This window comes from Megascapheus bottae, chromosome 38 (genome assembly GCF_031878675.1).
Source record: "Megascapheus bottae isolate mThoBot1 chromosome 38, mThoBot2.hap1, whole genome shotgun sequence".
Classification (NCBI taxonomy): Eukaryota; Metazoa; Chordata; class Mammalia; order Rodentia; family Geomyidae; genus Megascapheus; species Megascapheus bottae.
This window is the reverse complement of record NC_143546.1, coordinates 5,354,817-5,380,795: the sequence shown is the minus strand read 5'-3', so window position 1 is coordinate 5,380,795 and position 25,979 is coordinate 5,354,817. Positions and strand designations below refer to the sequence as shown.

Sequence of the window (25,979 nt, the reverse complement as noted above, 5' to 3'; positions counted from 1 at the left end):
GGGGGCAGGCCGTGGCCTCACAGGCAGGTCTAGGAGATGGCTGGCTAGCTGATTAGATGGATGGGTAGATGTGTGTATGGATGGGTGGGGGGGTGAGCATCCATCCAGGCCGGAAGTCAACTGTCCCTGGGGCCCGTGTGGGATTCCCACAGCTGGAAACAGCCTTTTTCTTCCTTGCTGAAATTCAGTTCCACAGCTCCCAGCAGCTCTCCTGGCACTTCGCGGTGTGTTCTGGTTTCTGCGTTAATCAAGCAGGGGGCCTGGTCCCAGCGTGCCAGCTCCCCTCAGCTTCTTGGCACCATGTCCTGCCCCTGGCTCTTGATCTGCTGACGCAGTTTTCAAGAACTGTGCCAGGGGGAGAAAATTCCAAGGTCCCTGGGACGTTTGCGGCCTGGTTTCCACGGCGATGCCTGTTGCAATCTTCTCTTCCACTTGAGGTTTTCCAGTCTCCACCCTCACTGGCTGAGCTCTGAGGACTGGGGTTCAAAGCCAGCCCGAGCAGGAAAGTCCATGAGACTCTTATCTCCCATGAGCCACCAGCACACTAGAAATGGTGGTGTAGCTCAAGTGGTAGAGCTCTAGCCTTGAACTGAAGGCTGGGGGTTCTAGTTCATGGTCAGTCAGTTGGGTCCCATTGGGTTGGGGGCTGTAGCCAGAGAGAAGAGAGCTGTGTATGCAAATGAGGATGCAAATGACCGGGCTGGATGCAAATGACCTGGCTGGATGCAAATGACCTGGCTGGATGCAAATGACCTAGCTGGATGCAAATGACCTGGCTGGATGCAAATGACCTAACTTCCTCTCCCTAAGCCCCACCCCTTAAAGGACCCACACACCCACGGTCCAGCAGTGGCACCTGTAGCAAAGATTCCTGTGAGCTCCTGGGAAAAGGAATGATGTCTAGTCTCATAAAACCTGTGGGGAAACTGAGGCAGGTGTGAAGCCCTGACCCAAGAGGACACAACATCAAAGTGACAACACCCAGATTTGAAACTGGGGCTGTGGTGGCATCTTTGTCACCAGCCTGTTGTGAAACCAGTTCTGGCGGTGGCTAAGCAGGGAATGGGACAGAGCTGGCGCCATGATGTGTGCCCAGAACAGGCAGCTATGACCTCATCAGACCACCCCCCCACCCCGCCCCACATGTGGGGGTTCTGTCACTGCTGCTGCTGACAGGGGCTGGGGGTGTTTCTTGGTCAAGGTGACGCTGTCCCTGAGCTCTTCAGCTCAAGGCTACCGCCCTATCTCTCAAGGACTTTTCTGTCCAGGCTGGCTTTGAACCCTGATCCTCAGAGCTCAGCTTTCTGAGCAGCTGGGATGACAGGCGTGAGCAGCGGGGTGATTTTGACAAGTGTGAGGTTCACAGTCTGCCTCTGCGGGGAAATGACACCCCATCCTCAGAACTCCACAAACCAGACATGCGTACCAGACGTCTGGAGTGACACCCCCGTCACTCCAGAGTCGTCCTAATCACCCTTGCTGGTCCCTCCAGAGACTCTTCCCAGAATAGCTATCTGATCTCCAGTACGAGTTATTTGGCAAACTCCTATTGGAGCTGCAAAACCCAACGCAAAATGTCACCTCTTCCGGGAAGTCTTCCTTGATTTCCCCCAAGCAATCTGCTACTGTTATCTTCTGTATCCCAACAGTCATTTGCTCTTGCTTTTAATCACCTTGTCACTGCTTCCCTTTCACCTTCCTCCCCTTCCTCCTCCTCCTCCTCCTCCTGCTCCTCCTCTTTCTTGTGCCCCAGCTGGGTACCCGTGTGCATGCTCTCTATTAAGCGCCAGCTGTATACCAGCTACCCGAGCATCACCCAAGCCCAGTGGCCCTGCACCGCCGTGCAGCCAGCCAGTGGGACTGCTTGGTCGTGAGGCCGTGGAGCTCAGGGCCTGGGGGCGGGGGGGGGGGTCCCTGCTGGCCCAGCCCGAGCTGGGCGGGGGGGGGGGGACCGGGTCCCCTCGGCAGGTCCAGAACAGGAGGTGGCTGTGTGCTCTAAATAGCATTGGGCTATCCCGTTGCTAGGCAACGCCATCCCGTTGCTAGGCAACGCCTCCAGCATCCCTCAGCCCCCTCCTTATCAGGCTGCACAGAAAGGCAGCAGAGGTGGGGGGACAAGACCATGCAGGGGGACATCCTGGAGCTGGGGGGGGGTGCTGGGAACTTGGGGGACCACCGGGGTGACCTCAGGTGCAAAGCCACTGTCCACAGAGCGGGAGGCCGGACTTCCCTTCCTCTCAGGATGCAGGCCCGCCCCTCCCTCCCTCCCTCCCTCCCTTCCTTCTCCCTTCTCCTCCCCTCCTACCTCCTCTCCCCTTCCTCCTCTGGGCACTGCCCCTGAGCTCTTCCCTTCCAGGCTAGCGCTCCACCACTTTGAGCCCCTGCTCCCCCTTCTTCTGGTGGGTTCCCTGGAGACAAGAGTGTCATGGCCTTGTCCTGGCCAGGCTGGCTTTGAACCACCATCGTCAGCTGTCAGCCTCCCGAGGAGCTGGGGTGGCAGGTGTGAGCCACCATGACCTGGTGTGGGTCCCCGATTTGTAGTAGCCGAGCTCTCTCACTGTAAAGGGGAAACCCCCCCCCCAAGTAAGGCACCTCCATATGTCTAGCTATGCCTAGATCCACCTCCTGTGTTGTGGTTGGACCACGATCCTCCTGTTTACCCCTCCCGTGTAGTGGCTGGGAGGACAGCTGGTGTGTCCTGCCACACTCAGACTTGTGTGTGGGGGTGGGGGTGGGTCTCACGAACTTGAAACATGTTCTAGAATTATCTTTCAGTCGTGGCACAAAGGCTTTCCATTCAACATGTCAGACTCGCTCTGCCCCCCCTCCTCCCCTCACACGACCTGTCACCCTTGGGGCTGCCACCCCCACCCATCCATATGTCTGCACGAAGACCCGGGTTCGATTCCTCAGGAGCACATACGTAGAAACGAAGCCGGAAGTGGAGCTGGGGCTCAACTGGTAGAGCTCTGGCCTTGAGGAAAAAGCCCAAGGACAGGGCTCAGGCCCTGAGTTCAAGGCCCTGGCCTTTGTGGACTCACTGGTTCTCTGTCCCCAGCCCCCCCTCCCTAGACTATTTCTAGGAGGCCAAGACAAATTTCTCTGGGGGTCCCTGATTAAGTTGGGGTAATCCCATCTTGTGTCTCCCCTTATTACGGGGAGGGGTGTGCGTGGCTCATCCGCCTTCTTTGTCCTGGACATTGCCTGTCCAGGGGGCTGGTCTTTCTGCGTGCACAGAACTGGCTGGTTGGTTGGGGTGGACAGGGCACGCGTGGCTCTGCCCTGTAATCCTAGCTACTAATCCAGGAGGCTAACAGCTGAGGACAGTGGTTCGAAGCCAGCCCAGGTAGAAAAGACCCCAATGAACAACTCAAAAACTGGAGGTGGTGCCGTGGCTCAAGTGGTAGAGTGCCCAACGCTCAGGCCCTGAGTTCAAATCCCAGGACTAGCATAAAAAAATTGTATTTTAAAACAAAGGAAAATAGTATGACAGTGATCAGTCCCATTTTATCCAATATATTTCTAAACAAATAGCCGGGTACTGGGGGCTCCCGCCTGTCATCCCAGCTACTCAGGAGGCTGAGACCTGAGGATGGTGGTTCAAAGCCAGCCTGGGCAGGAAAGTCTGTGAGACTCTTGCCTTGACTGACATGAGAAGGGGCATGTGCACACACACACACACACACACACACACGCTGAAATAGACAAGGACGCTGTTACTTCCTTCTCTAACTATGGGCAGCATTCCAGGAGTTGCAATCCTGTGGTCCCTAGAACCCACTGTGAGGGATCGGGGGGCCCCCTCACACGTGAGCTGGGGGGCAGTGCTATTTCCAGTACCCGCTGTGGTCTCTAAGGAAATCCCCTCGCCCCTCCTGTGGTTTTCTCCACGCCCTGTGGTGACTCAGAATCAGTTGTGGAAGGAGTCCTGATTTTTAGCCTGGTTGGCTGAGGAAGGGGGGCGGGATGGGGTAGGGTAAGCTGGGGTTGGGGTGGGGGGGGATATATATTTATTGCTTTTCTTTTCTTTTTTGACAGTCCTGGGGCTTGAACTCAGAGCCTGGGCACAGTCCCTGAGCTTCTTTTGCTCAAGGCTAGCGCTCTACCACTTGAGCCACAGCGCCACTTGTGGCTTTTTCTGTGTATGTGGAACTGAAGAATGGAACCCAGGGCTCCATGCATGCCAGGAGAGCACTCTACCACTAGGCCACATTTCCAGTCCTTTTATGTCCAGTTATACATTTGTTGTGTATTATATATTTATTATATATAATATTGTATATGTATTTACATATTTATTATATTTACTTTATTATATATTACATTTATATTATAGTATATATTTAGCATATACTATATATTCACTCATTATATAGTATTTTTATTACTTTATTATTTATATGTCGTATTTTATTATATTTATTATATATCGATGTATTTATTATATTGTTTATTTATTACATTATAATATATTGTTTATTTATTACATTACAATATTATATTGTTTATTTATTGCATTATAATATATTGTTTATTTATTACATTATAATATTATATTGTTTATTTATTACATTATAATATATTGTTTATTTATTACATTATAATATTTAGTATTTATGTATAAGTATTATATATCAGAATGTATAATACTCCAATATAAATTATATATTACAAGACATATGTCTACATATGATATATAGTATAGTATATATTACATTATATAAACATATATAATATATACTATATATTAAACGTGCTCTTTTATATTATATATGACATTTAATATTTGTATTTACATAGTATATTAGTCGACATAATATATTCGAGATTGCATAAGACATAATACATGTTAATGTAGTATATTGTCTATTATCCATACATACAGTATATAATACATATATGTACACAGTGTATAATACTACGCTACATTGTAGGCTATACTACACAGACCTGTCTGTGTATAAAACATAGACACATACTGTGTCAATGTAGAGAACGACTGTTCTTCTCAGTCATTTTCTGAGCAGATTTTCCATGTTCTTCCAGTTTATAGGTGGAGAATAGAAACCTGAGAGCGGACAGGAGCCCGTGATTCTGACATCCTAGCTACTCAGAAGGCTGAGAGTTCAAAGCCAGCTGGGCAGAGAGAACCAGAGAGACTCTTCTCCCCAATCCACCCCTAGAAAGTCCGGATGGGAAACCATGGCTCAGTGCTAGCCTCGAGCAACCACGTAAGGGACACCGCCCAGGCCCCGAGTTCAAGTCCCGGGCTGCTCTGTCACCCTGTGTGACACAGCATGGCCAGGATTGGAAGCCATGTCCTGTAACATTCTGGCTTGCTGACCAGCCCCAGCCCAGGCCCCAGGGCTCTTGTGAGCTGACTCAGAGTCGGCCTATGCCATGGTCGGCCTGGTTCAACATGATTTTCCTCCTTCTCCTCCCTAACCTGTGGGCTCAGAAGGGCACGTGGCTGCCTTGGCACGTCCAGCCTCTGCTCTGGTAGGCAGGTCTGTGGGCAGCTGGCTGGCACCACGCCTGCGCAGGCCTTGCATGTTGTTGGTCTGTGGCCCAGTTCAGAGGCCTGGCCCTGAGGACTGGGTGTGGTGGGGGGGGGGAAGGTGGGTTCAAACCCACAAACTCCAGGAATCATTTTCATCACCCTCTGTGTCCAGCACAGACTTTGGTGGGTCATCTCAAGTGTGATGAATCCTCCCGAGACCCAGGGAAATCCAGGCAAGAGCTTCATTCATTCATTCATTCATTCATTCATTGTACTGAAACTTGCCTAACAAGCAAACAGGAAGAGAAAAACACAGGGAGCTGGGGCTTGGCTTACCCCAGTGGAGGTGTCTCACAGGGAGAGGAAGCAGGTGGCTTGTCACTCAGACCTGAAGGGCGGAGCCCCGGGTCAGGTCAGGTCAAGGGAGGGAAGAATTTTGGTGCCCATCAGACCTGCTAAGCCAGAAGCAGTGGGTGGGGGACCTGGTGGCCCAGGCTGGGTGGGGCCTTGAGCCCTTCCTGTGGCCTGTGGTTTGCCCTGTTTGAACAGGTGAGGCTGGGGACACACCTGGGGAAAAAAGTCACACGCCTGGAGGAAGAGGCTGGCAGGTGGGGTGGGGTGGGAGGAGGTGGTAGAAACTGTGTGTGTGTGTGTGTGTGTGTGTGTGTGTGCGTGTGTGTGTGTGTGTGTGTGTGTGCTGGTCCTGGGGTTTGAACACAGGGCCTGGGTTCTGTCCCTGAGCTTCTTTCATTCAAGGCTAGGGTGCTTTGCCATTTGAGCCACACCTCCACTTCTGGTTTTTGTTTTTTTTGGGGGGGGGATGGTTCATTTTGGAGACCAGAATCTCCTGGACTTTCTCGCCACGTCGGGCTTTGAACTGGGATCCTCCGTTCTCAGCTTCCTCAGCCACTGGGAGAGCAGGTGTGAGCCTCTGGCACTTGACTCACATGGACGATTGTATTTACTCTTCGGGATGAACACAACTTGAACTCAGAGTCCAGGTGGGATCCCGAGCTTGCCCTCACCCCCCCACAGACTCCACTCAAGCCTGCTGATGCCTTTATGGCTGGATCTGCTTGTTCCAGGCGCTGCAGTTGACTCCAGTGTACCTGCCCGGGGGGAGGGAGCTGGGGTCCATGCATTCCTCAGATGCTCCCTGTTGTGCAAATGCCTGAGAAGCTGGGCTTTGCTTCCTGCAGCAGTGGAGCTGGGATTTCGCTCTCCTTCCTGCTGTCACCTGTCCCTGACCAGAGCCACTGTGATTTCCTGGCTCTCCTCTCTGCGTTGCCATGGAGATGGGCCCCTGGCACCTCAGAAAGATATATTCGAGCAACGTTCATCTGCATGTTGCATTGCACACACACACACACACACGCATATGCACACGCCTGCCTGGTGACAGTGCAAGGTTTGTCCTGAGATACTGCAGACCAGAGGACGCACGAAGCCAGCCTCTGGCGGCTCACACCTATGAGCCCAGCTCCTCCTCGGGAGGCTGAGATGTGAGGATCGTGATTCAAAGCCAGGCTGGGCAGGAAAGTCTGTGGAAATGGAGCTGTGGCTCAAGTGGTTGAGTGCCAACCTGGAGTGTAAAAGTGTGAGCCTTGCAGGGAGTTTGGCCTACTGGTAGAGCGCTTGCCTAGCATGCACGAAGACCTGGGTTCGATTCCTCGGTACCACATACATAGAAAAAAGCCGGAAGTGGTGCTGAGGCTCAAGTGGTAGAGCTCTAGCCTTGGGAAAGTCCAAGGACAGTGCTCAGCTCTCAAGGTCAAGCTCCAGGACCGGAAAAAAAAAAAGGCCACCAAAACAAAAAATAAAAATAAATAAATGAACAACTGGATGTACAGCTGAGGCTCAAGTGGTAGAGCACCAAACTTGGGCAAAAAGAGCTCAGGGACAGCACCCAGGTCTTGAGTTCAAGTCCCAGGACTGTCAACAATTAAAAAAGAAAGACAAAGAACAACCAGATTTCTTGCTGGCATGGTGTCACCAGATTCCTGCAAGATCTTCTCAGTCTTGCAACACTCAGCTGTCAACAAGCTGAATGACTGAATCGGCAATCATTTATTCCTCACAGAGCCTGAAGGCGGAGGCCAGCGTGCTTGCCTGATTGGACTCTGGTGGAAAAAGAAAAAACAAAAGGACAAGGAAATGCACCCCACCATGTCAACAGCATGCCCCCCCCCACCCCACACCTCTCTAGGCAATCTTCAGAGATCTTAAGACAAGTGACTTGACTCAGTGGAACTAACATTGAACTTCTGCATCTGTGAACACAAATCACCAACATTCTCAAACACCAAACAGGCCAAGGCCCTGTGGCTCTTCTTGGCCGTGGATATAGCAGACATCTCATCACAGCTAGGTAAATCATTCAACTTTAGAAGAATTCCCTCAGGGAGGGGGGAAGGGGCGGGGTTGAAGGAAGTGGAGGGCGGGAGCAGATTTCACCTGGTCCAATGAGAGCCCCTTCTGATGCCTGGTGTCTGGCATACAATTTCACCCTCTCCCTCCACCCTGTGTGTGTGTGTGTGTGTGTGTGTGTGTGTGTGTGTGTGTGTTTGGGGAGGGGGAAACTTTCTTTTGCTTACTGAGCAGTTTGGGGTCTCATCTGTTCTCTCTGTGGTAGCTGTGGATTTTGTAAGAGGCCAAATTCCAGGCTGGGGCAGGATAAACAAAATTGTCTGGGCTAATCATTTGATGAGTCTGCCTGGAATGCAGCTGACTGGTGGATTTCAGCCCCAGAGATGTGGCTTTCCCATCCCCATGGGGCTGGGTGACCAGAAAGGAAAACACACCCAAAGTTATGTCCCAGGCTTGGCAGAATAATGATTGTGAGGGTTTGTTCTTTATTCTTTTTTGTTTTGTTTGGGAATTAAGACACACCTGCTACCAGCTAGAAATGTTCTGGCTCTATCAGCTCGACAAAGAATTCAAACCTTTCCTGTCAAATGAGCCACATTTCATCTTCACAAAATAAATTGTCAATCCCACCCTCTCCATCCCTCCCCCCCCCAAAAAAAATGGCCGAGCTGGGCATGGTGGCTCACATTTGTCATCCTAGCTTCTCAGGAGGCTGAGATCTGAGGACCGTGGTTCAAAGCCAGCCTGGGCATGAGACTCTATCTCCAGTGAACCAGCAAAAAAAAAAAAGCTAGAAGTGGAGCTGTGGGTCACGAGCTAGAGGACCAGCCTTGAATGAAAAAGCTAAAAGAACAATACCCCAGGTCCTGAGTTCAAGCCCCAGAATCAGCATTTTTAAACGTTTTCTTCTTTTTTTTTTCCCCCTTAGGTGAGAAAGGGAACATAAAGTTTCAATGAACTCATCTACGCTTCTCAAATTGCTGGAAGATATACATTTCTAGTCCCTGCTTGTAACTCTACATCTGACAACCTGAAGACCAAGAGGCTGTGTACCCCTAATTTGTACCACCGGTTTGCTCAGGACTCCAACCAGAGTGACATCCCTCCAGAGTGACATCGGAGTGAGGGGCCAAGAGCTGAGATAAAGATGGCTGGCTGGATTGTTGTAATAAGGGGAGTCCAGTTGATGAGATTCAGAGAAGCCACATTTTGAGAGGTGGAATTGGGAGTCTTTCTTAGAAATCGGGCCTATGCAGATGCATTCCTATTCCAAACACGTGCACCCCCTCTGAAGTAGGGTGGCTCAATCCAGCCATGCCAGCAGCTGGCTGCCAGGTCTGTTGGCTTCACAGACATCCGGGCCCCTCCCAGGACAAGGAGGGAATTCTCTTACCAGGTGTTGAATAAACCTAGGGGAGAGGGAGGCTAGTCCATGAATGCAGACGGAGGGTTCTGCTTGCTTCAGGAAAGCTTTGCATATGAAGAATGAAGGTTTGGGAGTTGGGGGGAGATGAAGCCCCCCCCCACTCCCATAGCTGGTGTCTGGGTCCCTGGAGACAGGGGCTGGCACTCGACTGATAGGTGGTACTGGAAACTGGGAGTTTCCTGTGACCCTGCCCCGTGACCTGACCCTATGAGGCCTGAATGAGCTTAGGTACCAGGGTGCCATGCCATGTGTCTCCAAGTTCACATCCTGTTTCCTGCCTCCTGGATGTTCTCTGGTCGCCATGGCGTCCCAATTCAGCTCTTTGGCCTGTGGGTATTGTTATCTGTTGTCTCTGTCATCTCTGGCCTGTTTCCTGACTGTCCTGACTGCGTTTTCTGGCTGCTGGACTTTGAGAGTCTGCTCTGCAGTCCCTGGCTTGTGACTAAAGACTGCAGGATTCGAACTCCCAACACGTGGCTTCTGTATCTTCTCGCCTTTATAACACCTCAAATGCACCTAAGCCTGGTCAGGAAATTGAGCCATGAGAGTGGGAGAGGACAGAAAGAGCAGGAAAAAAAAAAAACCAATCCCAACAATCCAGATCCAACCCCATTGGGAGAGCTGACATGGGACGCCATGTTGACTGGGAGCAGAGCCAGGTGACAGGAGACACCCCACAGGAGGCCTGGCATCATGGCATCTGAGCTGGTCTGCCCCTAAAACAGGGTCAGCTCAGGGAACAGGGCCACAGGAAACTGGAGTGCCAGGCACAGGATTGACAGGTCCAGTAACCTATCATCCAAATTCCCACCCCTGCCTGTAGGCATTCAGGCCCAGTCCATCACCCAGGAGGTGGGACTTCCCTTCCTCTAAGGATTCAGGCCCACCCCTCCCTCCCTCCCTCCCTCCCTCCCTCCCTCCCTCCCTCCCTCCCTCCCTCCCTCCCTCCCTCCCTCCCTCCCTCCCTTCCTTCCTTCCTTCCTTCCTTCCTTCCTTCCTTCCTTCCTTCCTGAGCTTCTTTGGCTCAAGGCTAGCCCTTTACCATCTGAGCCACAACTCTACTTTTAGCTTTTTGGTAGTTTAGTGGAGATAAAGATTCTCACAGACTTTTCTGCCCAGATTAGCCTTCAGCTGTGACCCTCACATCTCAGTGTCTTCAGAAGCTAGGATTTACAGGGGCGTATTGCCAGCATCCAGCTTTGACAGGAATTTTCTAGAATCAGCTCTTTGCTATGGCCTGCTTAGCTAATCCAAAAGCCATTCAGAGAGTGGCCTTTGGTGGTGGGGGGGAGGTCACTTCACTGTCTTCTCTGTCTATGTGTCTATTAGTCACATTGTCACTAGTTTCCATCTGGAGAAACTGAGGCTTAGGACGTGAAGCAACTTAACACTCACCATCCTTCAATGGGTGAATGATAGGGGAGTTTGCAGGTTTTTCTCCAATACGCCAATACAATTGTGGGCTCCATTTTCTCCTCCAATTCTCTCTCACTGCCTTGCTACTGTGTAGAGACGCTCAGAAACAAGTGGGTCCAGCGATGAACCCCAATCTTCACCTCCCAAGTGCACAATCCAGGTTCTATGACATATAAACCATTTCTAAGCTCAGCCTGAGAGTCTCCTCCTGATTATGTTGGAAATATTCAGAGCTCTTTAGGCTGAAATAACCCGGATGAGGAAAACGGGTATGGCCTTCTCATGCTTATTTTCCCCCCAGGATGCATTTTTCCAAAGCAAGAATAAGCTGACACAGACAGAGAGTCAGCTGGAAAAAACAAGGTCCCCGTGTGGTGGCCCAGAAAAAAAAAAAAAAGCCTTGCTTTGATGCCCAGTGATTTCAATTGCTGCTTAGCACAGGGCCAGCAGAACAATTGTGTTCCTAGAAAATGCACCATTAAAACTGACCCCACACAGCTAATGGGGGTTTAATAGTGGCTTGTTTAGTTCTTGGTAGAGTTCCTGCTGTTATTTTTTTTTTTAAGGAAGAAAATTACCTGTCATTGCTCTTAAACTTGTACAGTAATAATTAGCCAACCCCCAGGGAGAGTTTGGTTATCTTTAAACCTGGCTTCAGGACAATTCAATGACCCATCCCAATCTACAAAAACCATTTACTCTGACTAGCTGCAGAAGTACTAAATGTGATCCCCAAATGACTTGTTCTTTTTTAAGTGATCCTGATTCCCGTCTTTTTATGATGTTCAGGAGTCAGGGTAAACTGAGGTGATAAATGATGACTCTGAACCAGAAATTAGGAACTCATGACATTGAAGTTTGTCAATAAAGTTTTATTGCCAAATAATAGCCAGGCTGTAGAATAATAGCAGGGCTGTAGAAGCTGGTAGAATACTAGCCTTGAGAAAAAGAGCTCAGGGACAGTGCTCAGGCTATGAGTTCAAGCCCCAGGACTGGTGGGGAAAAAAAAATAAAGATTAAGAAAAATAAAAGTGGGGCCGGGAGTTTGGCCTAGTGGTTAAGGTGCTTGCCTAGCATGCATGGAGACCCGGGTTCGATTCCTCGGTACCACAGACATGGAAAAAAGCTGGAAGTGGTGCTGAGGCTCAAGTGGTAGAGCTCTAGCCTTGAGAAAGTCCAAGGACAGTGCTCAGGCCCTGAGCTCAAGCCCAGGACTGGCAAAAAAAAAAAAAAGAAAAAGAAAAAGAAAAGTATCTCCAGGTCTACCCAAGTCTCTTCTCTGGTGAATGAGCTTCTCCAGATAATTTGCTTCTACCACAACATCCTGCCTCTCCATAAACCTGAACCAGAAACTGTGAATCAAAGTAAACCTTGCTTCTTTTTAAATTGATTCCCTCTGACCCCCAGGTACATCGCTACAGTAAACAGAAGGCTGCCTGGATATCTGCCACGTGCCTCAGATATTAATAGGTAACAGAAGGTCATCTCTCGGGGTGATGGTGATGAGAGCTCTGTACGCCTCTCCCTGCAATGTCCACTGCACCGTGGGCCAGAGTGGGGAAAACTCACCTTAAGGTGCATCATCTCCTGAGATTTTAGTCCGTCATCCCTCAGAAAAGCCCAGCTTATGACAAAGGATTAGCCTGCTGTATAGAGGATTTTTGTTAGGATTCCATGTAAGGGGTGTAAGATGCGTAGAACTGTAGCCAAATCATAGAAAGGACAGGCTAAATTACATGTACTGTGAAATTACAATGTCATGTCACCAATTATTAACAAAGATATGTTTTGTTTTGCTTTGCTCTGCTTTTAATCTCACTCTCGACTATGCAGTGACTGGAAGGCAGTGACTGTTTTCTACACTAGTTCATTTACTGGCACCTACTGAATGGGTAAGACTCCAGGTTTTGGACTTAAAGAAAAAGAAAAAACAACGTGTTTGTTCCAAGAGGGATAGCTGATACACTGCAGAACTGAGAACAAGAAAGATAGGAAAGGAAGGCATCCCAGAGTTGAGTCGTAAAAGATAAAAAGGTGTCTACCAGGTTAGAAGAAAGAGATGTTATCAGGAGAAGGCAAATGCCATAAAATCCTGAAATTATAAACCCTTGTGAGGGTGGAGAGACAACAAACAGATGAGTGTGATAGAGGAATTGGATTCAGTGAGAGAAAAGACAGATTTTGCTTGGCATGGTCAGACATTTGCAATCCATTCCATTTACAGCAACCTTTAACAACAGAAGTCAGACGCCGGTGGCTCAGGCACATTATCCCAGCTACACAGGAGGCTGAGATCTGAAGATTGTGGTTCCAAACCAGCCTGGGGCAGGAAAGTCTATGAGATTCTTCTCTCCAGTGAGCTGCTAGAAAACCAGAAGTGGAGATGTGGCTCAATGAAAAGTCAGATGTAAACTGTGCCCAGACTCTCTTGCAGCTAGCATGGCCGTTCCATAAATACAGCTGTGGCTCTAATGCCCAGGGCTTTAGTAACTATCTTGTTAAAACCAAGGGCACGCTAAGAGAATTGTAGAGACACAGACCCCAGGTCTAGACACTAAGCCATCAGTGAAGCAGCTCTGGTGACAACGAAGTGACTTCTCAGTCAATGGAAGCGTGTGAGAAATGGCCCCCGAGAGAGATTATAACTCAGGATCTTGAAGAGAATTGGTGTGGCTGAAGGATTTAATACGTGGAAGGGTTAATGACAGTCATTGACTCTTCCAAGTCCCATGGCTGAGAGGTGACAGAGCTCTGTGCAGACAACCAGAGGTCACAGCCGGAGTCCATGGGGGAATGTTCTGCAGAAAACCTGCTCTCATTTTCTGCTCTGCTTTCTCTCTGCCTTTCCCTTTCCCATTGCCCCAAGAGATACTCAAGGGGAAAATGCCCCGTATTTTCTCACGTTTTTCAGTGTATATGTGTCTATATGTGTGTATGGATGCGTGTGTGTTTTTGTAGAATTTTAATTGTCACAAGGGAAAAGCAATGGGCCATCTGTCTCGTTGATCAGGAAAATGGCTTTCCCCTGCCTCCCTCCCTCTCTTCTTCCTTCCTTCCTTCTCTCCCTTTCTCCCTCCTTTCTCTCTCTCTGTCTCTATATCTCTCTGTTTCTATATCTCTCTGTAGCTTTTTCACTCACCTGCTCTAATACTTGAACCACATCTCTCTTGTGGCTTTTGTTGTTGTTGTTTTGTTTCTTGGCAATAAGAGTCTCACAGACTTTGCTGCCTGGGTTGGCTTTGAACCTCCATGCTCAGATCTCGGCATCCTGAGTAGCTAGGATTGTAGGTGTGAGTCATTGCATCTGCCTTACTATTTCTAGCAGAATCCTAGGGCCTCAGTGACTGCCAGCCGGGAAGGTATTTTATGTAAACTCATTTGCAAAATGTTCTCTCCATAACTTCAGTGGCTGGGCACAACTGACTGTTTAAAATTCAGGGTTTTCTAGAGAAAATCTACAATCCCCGAAGTAGAACTTGCCCAAAGCAGGTGATTTATAAGTATGCAAGATTTGATCTAACCCCTAGCCTGACCCCAAATCTGTGTTTCCTGGTGCCCCCCCTCCCCCACCTCCACGGGTCTGAGCCCAGGCCTAAGATCAAGCATTTTTTATAAAACCTTCACATGATCTCGATGCTACTGGCACAAACACACATTCTAACTCAAATCAGTAAATTCCTACTACGTGCATTTGATTCTTCCTGCTCGCTTAAGTGGATGACAGATGACAAAATATGCTGTGAAATTCTTTCCTGGAAGAGCTTTGTTGAAATAGAAACATGGGGAAGATTTGAGGCTAGGAAACTGAGATTTGAACTATTCTTTCGAGAATAATTAGATTCTAGAACACACACACACACACACACACACACACACACACACACACAATCTCTGGGCCTGGGCACTGTCCCTGAGCTCTTCAGCTCAAAGCTAGCACTTTACCAGTCTGAGCTACAGCTCTACTTCCGATTTTCTGGTGGTGTATTGGAGATAAGAGTCTCATGGAGTTTCCTGTCCAGGCTGGCTTTGAACCACGATCCTAAAAGCTCAGCCTCCTGAGTAGCTAAGATGACAGGCGTGAGCCACCAGTAACTGGCAATATATATATATATACACCCAAAAGTGTGTGTGTGATGGAATGTAGTGAAGAAAGAGGAAAAAAAAAATCCCTTCTGCTCAGCTACCCATGGGCAGACTGAGTTACTATGGAAAATTCCCAGCAATAGTCTGCAGAAGAATTTCTTAGCTAGCAACTATGATTCATAAGCCTATCGGCCTGGCACTGGCCTTTAAGATTGGTTCCTTCAAGCTGGCCCTGCAATCACAGGTGATTAAACCATTATTGTTTTTTAAGCCAAAGAGAATGCAAGCACCTTTGCCAAATGCCTGCCCTTTTAATAACCCACCGGCCTTGCTCACTTAGCATGAGAACAGCAACCGTGAAATTATTTTAACAAGATCATAAAACATCATTTTTGCTTGAGTGATGTTTAGAGGGTGTGAGGCAAGGGAGAGGTCGCTTACCCTTTTCTCTATACTCATTAAATGATAGTATTTATCCCCGTGGAGTCTGGGACATTTTCCCAGGGCCTGACTCCCAACCAAAGCAGAAACTTCTAGAACTTTTTTTTTTTTTTTTTTTTACAAACGGAGGAAAACTTATTTTTGTATTGTGGTGTTTCAGTTGCAACTGTTATCTGGCCTCGTGGAAAAAGAGAGAAAATGAGCTCTTACCATTTGAAAGGCTAATTATGAAGTGACATTGACCTTATTATATTTTTTCAGAAATATAATTTGAGCTGGACATTGGCGCCTCACATCTGTCACCCTGGCTACTCAGGAGGAGGGGGGGGGGAGGAGAGGCAGGGAAAGGGGAGGGGCAGGCACCAGCTTGCCTTGTTCCAGGTCTGGACAGGTGCTGGAGTGGGTAGGAGAGGAGGGTGGAGGAATTTAGAAGGCCTTTCTGCTCTGACCTCACCAATCAGGCTTTTGTGTTTTCAAACCCTGGGCCTCCTGTGAACAAAGTTAAAATAAAAAAGTTGCCAGGGAGCCGTGCTTTTCTCCCTCTATCCCTTCCACCCAGACCTTGCCCTTTTCTGTAGGATCAGAGATCGAGTTACACCTCTGGTTATTTTTAGCCTCTCCTGTGGCTCAGGAGAAAGCAGCCCTCCAGGAAAGAGGAGATATATTTATCCTGGTAACCGAGATATCCTTGCCTGCAGGAAGAGGGGTGTGTGTGTGTGTGTGTGTGTGTGTGTGTGTGTGTGTGACCTAAATTGTGACCATTAAGCAAGACCTAGCCTCCCCCTCCCCCTCCCCCTTGTTGTTCTTATATAAACTAAGCTAAGAAGGACTACTGCTTATAAATTGCTTCTGGATTCAGCTTTCAAAGAAACCCCTTAAGGGTCAGAAGCTGGAGGCTCACATATGTCACCCCAGCTACTCAGGAGGCTGAGATCTGGGGGTCCTGATTCATATCCAACCTGGATATGTCTCCAGTGAACCATCCAAAAGCCAGACGTGGAGGTATGGCTCAAGTAGTAAAGGCCAGCGTTGAGGGGAAAAAGCTAAGAAACAGTGTCCAGGCCTTGAGTTTAAATCCCCAAACTGGCAAAAACAACAACAACAAACCAACAACCTTCCTTTCCTTTTTTTTTTTTTTTTTTTTGCCAGTCCTGGGGCTTGAACTCAGGGCCTGAGCACTGTCCTTGGGTTTTCTCAAGGCTAGAGCTCTACCACTTGAGCCTCAGCACCACTTCTGGCTTTTTCTATGCATGTGGTACCAAGGCATTGAACCAGGGTTTTTGTGCATGCTAGGTAAGCACTCTACCACTAGGCCACACTCCCAACCCAGCAACCTTCTTCTTATGGTAATGTTCTCCACTTGTGTTCCAGATGGGGAAACTGAGTCTCCGAGAGGAAGAACTGAAATTCAAAGCCAGGTCGGTGGCAGGGCCTCTCCCCTATGGCACTGCCCATGTCCAGACCTCAGCAGGCTGAGAGGGAAGGATCATGGAAGGATCAAAGTCAAGTTCAAGCAGGAAAAGTCCACGAGACTCTGATCTTGAATGAACTACCCAAAGAGCCAGAAATGGAAATGTGGTTCAAGTAGCAGAGTGCTCATTTTAAGTGAAAAAGGTCAGGGACAGTGCCTAGGCCCTGAGTTCAAGGCCAGGTACTGGCACAAAAAAGAATGAAAGAGAGAGAGAGAGGGAGGGAGGGAGGAATTTCACTTCTTTTCAGAGTAATACTGCTTCTCCAGCCTGACATTTTTCTTTAGCTTCATTGCTGATGGCCCATGCCCGTTATACTAGCTGCTCAAGAGGCTGAGATCTGAGGATTGTGGTTCAAAGCCAGCCTGGGCAGGAAAATCCATGAGATTCAGGAAACCAGAGGTGGAGCTGTGGCTTAAGCTGGCAGGGCAATAGCCTTGAATGAAATAGCTCAGAGACAGTGCGCAGGCTGTCCCACAAAAAAATAAAATAAAGTAAAAATGCAATGTCCTGGGTTCCATCCCCAGTACCAAAAAAAGAAAACACACACACTAAGTGGTAGAGAACTAACCACTTCTTGAGGGGAAAGCTAAGCCAGGGTGGAAGACTTTGAGTACCAGTACAAAAGGAAAAAAATCAAAGAGGACGCTAAGCAAACTAGACTCTTCTGAATCTGCACCAGCCTTGATGGACTCTGATCCTCTATATCTTTTTAATCCAGCCCTTATAAACCCGATCTGTAATTATCCTGCTTGCCCACAGCAAGAATGCTAATAGAGAACCCACATGGCAGCCATCTAAATAATAGTCGAAGTAATCCATCAAGCTAAGACATTCTGGAATAAAATATGTTCTAGCCACATACCTTGACAAATACCCCTGCTAAATCCAATCCAGCTCTAGTTCTATGACCTTGAAAAGCCCTCATCCATTTGTCCAAGTCTCTGCCACCTCCCTCTCCCCATTTAAATTCTCTCAAGGAAGCAGCCAGACCCCTCCTCCTGCGGCCCCTTTCCCTAAGGCCATTTCCAGTTTTCAGTGCTAGCTCTTTGTGTGGCTATCCCCAAATCATTTGTGGAGGTCTTAACCCCAGGATCTTCCAGGGTCACCTTCTCTGGTTCTTAGTTATCATTAGTTAAGATGAGGTCAGAGGGCAGCTGTGCAGGGCTTTAATCTCTTCTGACTGGTGGACTGGTCAGGTGTGGAGAGACTCGGAGCCCCTGGTATCTGAGGGAAGGCTGGGACATTGCAGATGGCGCTGTCACAGTAATAAGCTAAGGAGTGATGAACGACAAACACCACTGGCTTCAGCCAGCGGCCAACAAGAAACATATTTTGTAGCCTACAGCTGCAGATAGAGTGTGGCTGTACAACACAGTGATTTTAGACTTATGGGCTCCAGAACTGGGAGAAAAATCCCTTCTTTCCTTCCTTCCTTCCATCTTGTCATTCGTGGGCCTTGAACTCAGGGCCTAGACACTGTCCCTAAGCTTTCTTACTCAAGGCTAGCACTCTACCAGGTTGAGCCACAGTCCCACTTGTGGTTTTCTGGTAGTCCATTGGTGATAAGAGTCTCACAGACTTTCCTGGCCAGGCTGGCTTTGAACCACGATTTTCAGATCTCATTCTCCTGAGTAGCTAAGATGACAGGTGTGTGAGCCACTGATGCCAGGCCAAAAAAAACTAAAATAAATAAAATCTGTTTCTAGTGTGCCCAGCCACTTGGTGGTGGTCTTTGGTTACAGAAGCCAGAAAGGTGGTGATCGTTTCGTTCATGCAAGAGACATTCTGAAGGAACCAGGCAACTGATTTCAACTAGAGGAGAATTTTGTGATAGATGGTGAGAAGCAGACGTGTGATCTGCATTCTGAGAAGGCCTGGTTTCTTTTAAATGGCCTATTCAAAAAAAAACGAATGGAGACACATGAAGATTAAGGACAATTCCCTTTTTCTTGCCAAAAAAATTAATAACGGGTAAGTTCTCCCTGGAAGCTCACACCAGTCACCCTAAGCACTCAGGAGGCTGACATCTGAGGATCACGGTTCAAATCCAACCCCAGCGGGAAAGTCCATGAGACTCTTATCTCCAAGGAACGGCCAGAAAAACCAGCCTTGAGTAAAAAAAAGCTCAGAGACAGGACAGGGCCCAGGTCAAGCCCCCAAACTAGCACCCAACATATAATACCAATAATAATTATTATTATACCAATTATAATGATTATTTCTCTGGAGGACAAGGATGAGATGATTGCCAGAGCCTGAAGCACTGACCGTTCCAGACCTGATCAGATGATCAGACACTGGGACCAGACCATGTGACCAGAGCTGTGACCAGGCCATGTGACCAGACACATCCTCAGACCACGTGATCACACCACAGTGGTCAGCCAGAGGAGTGGAAGGAAATGTCTTCCAGGTGATTCCCCACCCCCATCCCAGCAAGGGCCTGAGACAGCAGGGAGGGTGAAGCTGGCAGAGGGAATCTACCACTGTGGGGCTGAACCAGCAGAGGGAGGAAAGGATGGGAGTGAAATCTACTCCAGAACTGAGCAAGAAGGAGGAAATGTAAGAGATGACATTAAAAAAAAATAAAAAATGGGTTTTCTGGGTCCTGTGAACTGAAGTGACAGTGCCATCTTGGCCATGTGGTGGATAGGGAATGGGGCTTGACAGGCGCCATCTTGTCTTCATGGTGAAGGAGGGGGAAGTCCCGCCTCCCAGGTGATGGGCGGGCTTTACTCCCTAGAGGCAGGGGCAGGGACTTGGAGGATAGGTTACTGGACCTGTCAATCCTGTGCCAGTTTCCTGTGACCTTGCTCCCTGACTCTGTTTAGGCTGGATCTGGGTTGGTGGGATTGGTTTTCCTGCCCTTTCTGGCCCCTCCTGCTCTCATGGCTCAGCTTTCTGACTGTGTGGAGTGGATTTGAGGGGCTGCAGGTCTTTGGGGACAGGAGTCACTGGCTTTCCAATAAAACTCCCAATTCCACCTCTCAAAGTGTGATCATCATTCTCCAGAATTCCTCTAGGGAACTTAAAGGCAATGCCTGCACCCCGAAAGATGCTGGCTGAGGATATACCCTAAGTGCTGGCCCCCATGGAATATGTCTGCTTTCTCTGCCCTTCTCTGAGTCTCTGTGTTTGGCCCATGGTTGGATCTAACATGGGGGTCCTGGACTTTGGGGTCTGGTGTCTAAAAACCCAGTTCCAGAGATTTTAGTTCCTTCCTTTTCCTTCCTCTTTCCCCCTTTCTTTCTTTTTTTTTTTTTTCCAGTCCTGGGCTTGAGCTCAGGGGCTGAGCACTGTCCTTGGACTTTCTCAAGGCTAGAGCTCTACCACTTGAGCCTCAGCACCACTTCCGGCTTTTTTTTCTATGTATGTGGTACCAAGGAATCGAACCCGGGTCTTCATGCATGCTAGGCAAGCACTTTAACCACTAGGCCAAACTCTCGGCCCCTTGACTCTTTCTTTCTTTTCTTTCTTCCTTTTTTTTTTCTTCTTTGTACCAGTACTGGGACTTGAACTCATCGCCTGGGGGCTGTCCCTGAGCTTTTTTATTCAGGGCTCTTTTTTTTTTTTTTTTTTAGATAGTCTTGGCACTTGAACCCAGGGCCTGAGCACTGTCCTTGGGCTTTTTCAAGGCTAGATCTCTACCCCTTGAGCTACAGCACTACTTCTGGCTTTTTCTTTGTATGTGGCACCAAGGAATTGAACCCAGGGCTTCCTTCATACTAGGCGAGCATTCTCCCACCAGGCCATGCTCCCCTGCCCCTCTTTTATTTTTAACTGACCAGTTGAGAGCTGGTTAATTATAGAAGAGTCTCTGGGACCTCACTTTCCTGGCTGTCTTGAACCTCAGCCTTCTGAGTGACTCGGATGTTAGGAATGAGCTACATGTACCTGGAATCACAAAGAGCTTCTTTCTGAGCCCAGAGGGTAAGGAAGCCAGCTGAGAGAGGGCAGAGATTAAAGCAGGGAGGGCACCAAAGGGAAAGGAGCCCATGAAGTAAGCTCCTCCCCATTCTGAGCTTAGTCCTTCCCTCTTCCAGCACTGATCTGGGAAGATGGTAAGCTATTAACTCAGTAATGAGTTATAAGGAACTTAGACCAATGTTCAACCGAGAGGATGTCTAGGATAAATGGTTGATGAGTAAACAATTGACTGGTAGGATGGATTATTTATAAGGGCCACATCTTATTTTTCTTTAACAATAAACAAACAAACGAGGGGGCAGGCAGGGGCTCAAGCTTGTCATTCTAGCTACTCAAGAGGCTGAGATCTGAGGATCATGGTTCAAAGCCAATCCAGGCAGGAAAGTCTGTGAAACTCTTACCTCCAGTGACCCACCAGAAAACCAGAAGTGACTCCAGTCACAGAGCACTAGCCTTGAGCTGAAGAGCTTAGGGACAGTGCCCTGGTCCAGAGTTCAAGCCTCATGACTGACCAAAAAGAAAAAAAAGTATAACATGTTGGAGATCATGAACTCCAAGTTGAATCCAGGCTGCCAGAATTCAGGAAGGATTCTTCTAGACAAACTGCTCAAAAGGCACTGGGCAAAGGAGAAACATAGAAGGCAATTAATTCAAAACAGACCCTGCTAGCCTCAGGAGATTTGATACAGGCACGTAGTGACTTCTACTGAATTAGCAAATGCCTCTTCCAGTCCCTGATGGAGCGGGAGAGATGCTTTACTACCATACTGGGGCAGCTGATTTTTGAGGAGTCAGGCAAAAGTGATTCTGAATCTCTGGGGAGCTATCTCTTCCTCCTCTCTCACTGGCAAGAGAAATAATGGATCATGGGCTAAATACAGGGTCTAATGTACCACTGGTCTCTTCAATATGGCTTCTGGCTCCCCCCCATCCCCAAAGCAGATGCCTGTCTCAGGAGGCTGAGATTTGAAGATCATGGTTCAAAGCCAGCTCATGCAGAAAAGTCTGTGAGCCTCTTCTCTCAAATGAACTGCCAGAAAACCAGAAGTGAAGCTGTGGTTTTATTGGTAGAGGGCTAGTTTTGAGCATAAAAGCTCAGGGACAATGTCCAGGCCTTAAGTTCAAGACCCCACGACCCCACCTTCCCCCTTCCCCAACAAAACACACACAAAAAAACACTGTTTCTGTGAATCTTCAAAGCAACCAGCAGAGGTACACACACACACACACACACACACACACACACATTGAGACTTGGACTTAGGGACTGTCTCTGAGCTTTTCCACTCAAGGGTGACATTTTAGTACTTGAGCCACAGCTCTACTTCTGTTTGTTTGTTTGTTTTTTTCATGATTCAAGAGCCTCCTGAACTTTCCTGCCCTGCCTGGGTTTGAACCACGATCCTCAGATCTCATTCTCCTGAGTAGCTGGGATGGCAGGCTTCTGAGGTTCCAGGCACTCCAGATACCACAAGGGGGCTCAGTGTTGGGGTACTGCTGGGGTTGATCAGAGTCGTCATAGCACAGAAGGAGCCTAGGTGCTTGTTGCTTGGTTTGAGTCGGATTATGTCCTAGCCCCACCCATCTCATCTCTGAGCACTCCCAGCTCAGATCCAAGAAAAGACCTTATCACAAAAGCCACCTTGAGGCTGCTTCCCTGCCACCTCCTGCTGAAAGGCAACTTGTTTATGCTTAGCTCTAGAACTTTCCTCTTACTGTGTTTTCTCTCTCCACCTGGCATGGCTCCATCTTATTCTTCAGGGCTGAGGGCAAACGTTACCCTGCATCATCTTGTTTTAGCTTTCTGAAGGTGCATCATTCCTTCCCAGCCTGTCTTGATTCTTTTCTTATTTTGTGCCATTTCTGGGATTTGAACTCTGGGCCTGGGCGCTGTCCCTGAGCTCTACCAGTTGAGCCACAGTGCCACTTCCGGTTTGATGGTGGTTCATTGGAGATCAGAGTCTCAACGCTTAGCTCAGTACCCAACCTGTGCAAGACACTTCTGGAGGAGAAGTAGAGAAGTGGAATTCTAAACCCAGGGTGCCATGGCTTTCTAGAACCAGTCACCTGCCTCTTTGTGGAAGCCCGTTTCTTGTCTCCTTAGCAACTCTCTCAGCTGCAGAACTCAGGGGCACAACTTCTCGTGGGTGAATCTTTCTGGCATTCTCCCAATCCTTCATGTTTTCTCTCTGCAGATGAACCCTGGAAAAAAATCAAACAAGAGACTGGGTGCCAAGGAACCAATGGCTCAAGCCTGTCATCTTAGCTACTCAGGAAGCTGAGATCTGAGGATCATGGTTCAAAGCCAGTCCAAGCAGGAAAATCCACGAGACTTTCCAATAAATCTCACCAGCAAATGGGAAGTGGGGCTGTGGCTCTGACTGGTAGAGAGTGCGAGCCTGGAGCAGAAAGAGCTCAGGGATAGTGCTTTGGGCCCTGAGTTCAAGCCCCGCAACTGACACAAGTAGAAAGCATCTGATATCAGTTTGCCTCTTCCATTGGCTGTCAATCTACCATCAGGCCCTGGACATCCGTTTTCTGTGTCTGATCCCTTCGATGTCCAAGAAGAACCCTGCCTACCATGAAATATTTAAGCAGTCCTGACAGTGGAGAGCTTGCTTGTATTAACCAGCTCCTGTGAACAAACTGGGTTGGGTTTCAGATAGCAAAGCAAAGCCAAAGGCCCTGACACACAGCAGACTGGAACGCTGGCAATGGATTCTGGGAAACAAATTCGACCTTTAGATGCTCTGTGTGTGTGTGTGTGTGTGTGTGTGTGTGTGTGTGTGTGTGTTGTGGGATTTGAACTCAGGCTCTGGGACCCTGAGCTATTTTTTTTTTTTTTTGCTCAATGCTATCTGTGGAATGACACCTCTATTTCTGGCTTTTGGTTTGGGGGCTGATTCGAGATAAGAGTCCCACAGACTTTCCTGCTTAGGCTGGCTTTGAACCACCATCCTCAGATCTGAGCTTCTTGAGGAGATAGAATGACAGGTGTGAGTCACGGACATGCCAGTTTAAGATACCAGTTTGAAGGAAATACAAAGTTGGCAGGTTCCTGAAGAAAGAGCTGAGATCTGAGCACCCAGTAAAGACGCTGGAAAACTATGTAGCCCTCATCCTGAGGAAAGAGATGGGTTCAAATTCAGCCTGGCTATTTTCTAACGGTGCTGCTGAGATATTCAGCTGGGTGGACGTTTGGTTTCTACATCCATATATTCAACACAGAGAGAGAGAGGTGGGGGGGAGAGCGCACACATAAAGCAAATCCTGGACTATTAGAATCTGCTGCTTATCTCATTTCCAAAAGAAAATGAACAGAGGCTGTAAAACTCACTTGCATCAAAAAGAGGTGGCAAGTGCCATGTTGCCAGTGGCTCACGTCTATCATCCTAGCTACTCGGGAGGCTGAGTTCTGAGGATCGTGGTTCAAAGCCAGCCCGGGCACTAAAGTCTGTGAGACTCTGATGTCTAATGAACCACTAGAAAACTAGAAGTGGAGCTGTGGAATAAGGGGTAGAGTGGTAGCCTTGAGCTGAAGAGCTCAGGGACAGCACCCAGGGTGCTTATGGGGTATGTTGCCATTAGCTCTGACACTAGGGCAAAAAAAAAAAAAAATCTTTACTTATTTTCTTCTCTTTTTAAACATCATCTTCCTTTTCCACTGGATGGATGATGAAGTCAGGCTTCTTGACCTATTCTTGTGGTTTGGTGGCTGGGAGGAGAAGATTCCAGAAGGCCAAATCATGAAGAAGAAATGCAATACCACCCAGTTGACATGTGAGAGGTCCAAAATGGCAGACACTGAGCTCCCTGGTGGCCCTGCCAAAAAGGGAAAGTCGGCGAAGTGAAGAGTGAGTTCTTTTACTGAAAGATAGATGCAGGCACGCTGGGCATTGTTGCTTTGATTCCTACAAAGTGGAATGCCATAGGATCAAGTTCTCAGCTATTCTGGCTTTTGCCCTTCTTGGAAGAAGCATGAGGTCTGTCGGTGAGATTTGATGGTCCCAACCATTTTCCTCTCTCTCGCACACCTGGCCTATGTCCAGGAGGCCCAGAGAGGTCAGGTGAGTGACTCAAACTCACACAGCCAAGGAGCGGTAGAGGCAGGATTTGACCACAGCTCTTAAACAGAATTACAACAACACACTGATGTACACACAGCGTACTCAGCAAAGCGGTACAACCACGCCTCAGTACTCACCCTACTGTGTCTATGTCACAAATCTCTGCTATGCACTTGCCAGGTACTTGAAGAGACAGCTGTGAGCCTCAGGCTCTGTCTTTTGCAGTGGGAGCCATAGATGGATGAGAAATAAGAAAAACCAGCAGGCTGAGAAAAATCATTTTTAGATGACTCTCAGGAATGGACTGCGTGTGTGTGTGTGTGTGTGTGTGTGTGTGTGTGTGTGTGTGTGCGCGTGCATGCATGCGTGGATACCAGGGAGGGAGCCTGTGCGCATGTGTGAGAAGTTGATTTTTCTTTTGGAGAGGAGGGGGTGAGAGGGTGTGATTGTAGGTTCCCAGGAGATGGGCAGTGAAGCAGCTCTGGCACAGTGGGCACAAACAAATTCATGAGGAAGAGATCATCAGAGGGACTTCCAGGCACCTGGCTGGAAGCAGGCAATGGCAGACTTTCTGAGTTAAGCTGGGTGGTGCTGTTAGCCACCAGAGCCCCTCCACCCACTGGGCAGGCAGTACCACAACCCCCAGATAAGGATCCCCTCCCTACTGAGCTTTCCCAGAAGGCCAGCCAGCCAGGTCCTGCCACAGCCCTGGGCTGTGTAGATTAGATTCCTGGAAATGCACTTCTATTCTTGATAAAGACCTTCTGTGACATCCAGAGAGGCCTACCTCACCCCCCCACCACCCCAGCATGGAGGTCTTCACACTCAACAGCCAGGGGAGCAGAAAGAGGAGTCACTGGAAATGTAGCCCCCTAAGAAAACACTCAGGAATTGCTTTCCTTAAAGGGTGACTACTGGGTCTTGAACTCAGAGCTGTCTGTTCCCACTTAGCTACTCAAGAGTGGGAGAGGTGAGAATCGTGGCCAGGCAGGAAAGTCAATGAGAGTCTATCTCCCAGGGAATCACCACAAAAGTTGGAATTGGGAGATGTGGCTCGGGTGATAAGAGTGCCAGTCTTGAGCAAAAAAGCGAAGGGATGGCACCCAGATCCTGAGTTCGAGCCACGGGACTGGTGTAAGAAAGGAAAAAAGAGAGGAAGGAAGGAAGGAAAGAAGGAAGGAAGGAGGGAGGGAGGGAGAGATATGGACCTACCTGAGAATCTCTCTCTGCCTAGAAAGGAATCGAGGGCTGAAATAAACAAGAACAAGAAGACAGGTGGA

General features: G+C 48.6%; 1 long non-coding RNA gene across 1 annotated transcript; it reads left to right on the top strand.

Annotated features, from left to right (window-relative positions):
• Window positions 1-7,583: 7,583 nt before the first annotated feature.
• On the top strand, window positions 7,584-12,427 carry LOC150041910 (uncharacterized). Its single transcript, XR_016533708.1, has 3 exons — window positions 7,584-7,868; window positions 8,796-8,988; window positions 12,117-12,427. It is a non-coding gene; the product is annotated as an uncharacterized LOC150041910 (long non-coding RNA).
• The last annotated feature ends 13,552 nt before the right edge of the window (window positions 12,428-25,979 follow it).